Here is a 4,190-nt window from a genome sequence, read left to right on the forward strand (position 1 = left end):
AAAATTCGTTCCGAAGATGGCTGATGTAATACAACCATTAAATGCTCTTCTTAGCACGAAAAATAAATGGTTATGGTTGGATCCACAAGAGGGAGCTTTTAATGAAATCAAACGTATCCTTTCAACCAGACCAGTTTTGGCCATGTTTGACCCATCCAAGAGAACAGTAATATCCGCAGACGCTTCGTCATTTGGAATCGGTGCAGTCATCAGACAGGAGCAATCCAACAAGGAACTTCGGGCAGTCGCGTACGCATCCAAAACACTCAGCCCAGCAGAACAAAAATACGCAAAAATCGAAAAAGAAGCGTTAGCTATGACGTGGACTTGCGACCGTTTTAAAGACTACGTTATGGGAGTCCGAGTCCTTATAGAAACCGATCATAAACCGCTGGTTTCGATAATGCAGACGAAATTGTTAGATGATTTGTCTCCTCGCCTACAACGTTTTCGAATAAGAATGATGCGATACAACTATGACGTTCAATACATGCCGGGAAAAGAGCTACTAGTTGCCGATACATTGTCAAGAGGTCTATTACAAGAAGTGGGTGAATACGAGCTAGAAGACGACGTTGCTGCCCATTTCCAACTAGTGACGTCGGGCATACCCGCATCTGATGTAAGATTGGCCGAGATTTGGGAGAAACAAAAACAGGATACCACTTGCAAGCAACTTTCCCAGTACACAACCGATGGGTGGCCGCAAAAGAAGAAAATCCCGGAGAACGTGGTGATGTATTATCCATTCCGAGAAGAGATAACGTTACAGCAAGGCCTCCTCATGAAAGGATCTAGAATCATTATTCCAGACACATTACAAAGAGATATTCTTGATCGAATTCATCACGGACATCAAGGCATCAGCAAATGTACAGAGAGAGCCAAATCATCCGTTTGGTGGCCTGGCATGTCAAAACAAATCGAGGAGAAAGTAAAGACCTGTCCAAACTGTGTCAATGAAGCAAACAATCATCATGAGCCTCTTTGTCCGACTGACTTTCCAGACAGACCTTGGAAGGTTGTTGCGATGGATCTTTTCTACCTCCAAGGAAATAGTAACTTCAAATCCCGTCTCACCTAGAAGTTCGATTTCCAGCCAGCCAGCTGTATCAACACACACGGGGGAATCTGATACATCAACAACAAATATCGCTGTTTCGCAAGAAGATGCAAATGCAGAACGAAATATAACGCAACCAGACCCTGGATTACAGCGAAGCAACAAAACTACGTTAACGAAGACATGAAGCGGTCGGATAATCAAAAAAAATAGAAAAACTAAATTTATAATGATTGTAAATAATTAATAGTTTAACTTCCTGTGAATTATAATAACCATAGTGAAAATTATAAATTAGGGAAAGGATGTGTTAGTATTAAAAAGAACTGAACTGAATTGAACTAGCTATAAGATTGTATATAAGCTCCAGACGATCCTCGTTACGGGGAGTTCTATTTTAGCCGTTGTACGTGTAAGGTCTGCTAGACCGCCTTTGTGTTAAATGTAAATAAACTATAGTTAAGTTTATCGCTGTCCGATTATTCCAGTAAAGAACAAAAAAATACAACAGTTTCCGTTCCCACTCGTCAATGCTCGGGTGGTCAGCAGCGAGTAGGTCGGTAACCCACCCGACCCGTCTTGAAACACGGACCAAGGAGTCTAACATGTGCGCGAATCATTGGGTCTTGAATAGGCCCAAAGGCGAAATGAAAGTGAAGACCGGGTCGGCCGGTTGCCTTGGGATGCCGCGAGCCTTGCGTTCTTGGGCGTACCAAGGGCCCGTCGCGATCGCCTCGTCGACGGGGCGGAGCAAGAGCGTACACGTTGGGACCCGAAAGATGGTGAACTATGCCTCGGCAGGACGAAGCCAGAGGAAACTCTGGTGGAGGACCGCAGCGATTCTGACGTTCAAATCGATCGTCCTGGGTATAGGGGCGAGAGACTAATCGAACCATCTAGTAGCTGGTTCCCTCCGAAGTTTCACTCAGGATAGCTGGCACTCGGAGAATGCAGTCTCATCCGGTAAAGCGAATGATTAGAGGCCTTGGGGTCGTAAAGACCTCAACCTATTCTCAAATTTTAATTGGGTTAGAAGTCGGGTTTGCTTGACTGAAGCCTGGACGGCAACTTCGATGCGAGTGCCAAGTGGGCCACTATTGGTAAGCAGTACTGGCGCTGTGGGATGAACCAAACGCCGATTAGAGACGCTCATGAGATCCCATGAAAGGTGTTGGTTGCTAGAGACAGCAGGACGGTGGCCATGGAAGTCGGAATCCGCTAAGGAGTGTGTAACAACTTACCTGCAACTAGCCCTGAAAATGGATGGCGCTCCAGAGTCGACCCCATACCCGGCCGCCGCGGCCGAATAAACCATGGTGTCTTAAGCCGCGGTGAGTAGGAGGGGCGCAGAGGCGCGCGTCGAAGGTGCCGAGCGTAAGCTCGCCTGGAGCCGCCTCTGTTGCAGATCTTGGTGGAAGTAGTAAATACTCAAGTGAGAACCTTGAGGACTGAGGTGGAGAAGGGTTCCATGTGAACAGCAGTTGAACATGGGTCAGTCGGTTTTAAGGGATAGGAGTAATCCGTTCCGAGGCAGAACCTCTCATTCGCAAGTCCCGCTTGTGGCCGAAAGGGAATCGGGTTAATATTCCCGAACCCGGACACGGAGATCGTCCCCTTCGGGGGTACAGTAAATTTCGGTTACGCAAACGAGCTCGGAGACTTCGATGGGAGTCCCGGGAAGGGTTGTCTTTTCTTTGTAAGGTTTCGACTCCCTGGAATCGGCTCGCCCGGAGATAGGGATGGTGTTTCCGTAAAGCACCGCGCCTCTTGCGGTGTCCGGAGCGCTGCATTCGGCCCTTGAAAATCCGAGTGAGAGGTAGTGATTTTCGTGCCGGACCGTACTCATATCCGCAACAGGTCTCCTAGGTGAACAGCCTCTAGTCGATAGAAAAATGTAGGTAAGGGAAGTCGGCAAAACCGATCCGTAACTTCGGGACAAGGATTGGCTCTGAGGGCTGGGCCGATCGGGTTGAGGTCCGAAGCGGGTCTGGCACTGCACCGGGACTGGGCGAGACCGACCGGCAACGGTTTGGTTGAGCCCGGACCAGCGTCGGGGCCTTCCCGTGGAATATTTCAGCTGCACGGCGTGCTGGGTCTCGTGCCTGGCGCGACCGCTTCGGTCGGCAACTAACAGCCAACTCAGAACTGGCACGGACCAGGGGAATCCGACTGTCTAATTAAAACAAAGCGTTGCTTTGCGTCGGTGTTGACGCAATGTGATTTCTGAACAGTGCTCTGAATGTCAAAATGAAGAAATTCAACCAAGCGCGGGTAAACGGCTTGAATAACTATGACTCTCTTAAAAAGATCCATATCCGTCGCGTCCATCCTACGATTTTCTTCCAGGAGAATCAGGTGCGTCCAAGTAACCGGTGGAGCAATTAGGCTCCGCGACATTTAGGCGTCGAGACATTTACGTGCCAATAATTGTGCCAATAATTTTTCCACTATTTCTACTAAAAATCCGTAATGACCTCTCAATTTGGCAATCCGTGTATTGTCCCTGTGCGTCATTGCATGACTATGTTCGCAATCCCCATTAAAGGTCACGAAACCATACCTGTTTTTACAAAACATATCCTAAAATAATTAAAAAAAACATAACCTTACCTAAGTTGGGAAGTCAATGAAAATAAACAACAATTTTTTGGAAAAGGCATATTATTTTGGGAAGTCAAAGAAGATAAACAACAATATTTTGGAAAAAGGCATATTATTTTGGGAAGTCAATGAAGATAAACAACAATAGTTTGTTTAATTTGTGAAGTCAAAGAAGATGAACAATAATTTGGAAAAGGCATATTATTTTGGGAAGTCAATGAAGGTAAACAACAATATTTTGGAAAAGGCATATTATTTTTTGAAGTCAATGAAGATAAACAACAATATTTTGGAAAAGGCATATTATTCTGGGAAGTCAATGATGATAAACAACAATATCTTGGAAAAGGCATATTCTTTTTGGAAGTCAAAGAAGATGAACAAGAATTTGGAAAAGGCATATTATTTTGGGAAGTCAATGAAGATAAACAACAACATGGTTGAACTCTGATGTTAGTTGAATAAAAAGAATATAAGCCTAAAAGTACAAGTCATGTTCCTTTATTAAATATCTCAAATCTTTCAC

The 4,190-nt window shown here is 45.4% G+C and overlaps 1 pseudogene; it reads left to right on the forward strand.

Moving 5' to 3' along the window:
* The first annotated feature begins 1,282 nt into the window (after positions 1 to 1,282).
* On the forward strand, positions 1,283 to 3,852 carry LOC149611093 (large subunit ribosomal RNA; annotated as a pseudogene).
* The last annotated feature ends 338 nt before the right edge of the window (positions 3,853 to 4,190 follow it).

The sequence above is a fragment of the Phalangium opilio genome, unplaced genomic scaffold, assembly GCF_054372755.1.
Source record: "Phalangium opilio isolate 3A_F unplaced genomic scaffold, DU_Popi_V2 ptg000329l_1, whole genome shotgun sequence".
Classification (NCBI taxonomy): domain Eukaryota; kingdom Metazoa; phylum Arthropoda; class Arachnida; order Opiliones; family Phalangiidae; genus Phalangium; species Phalangium opilio.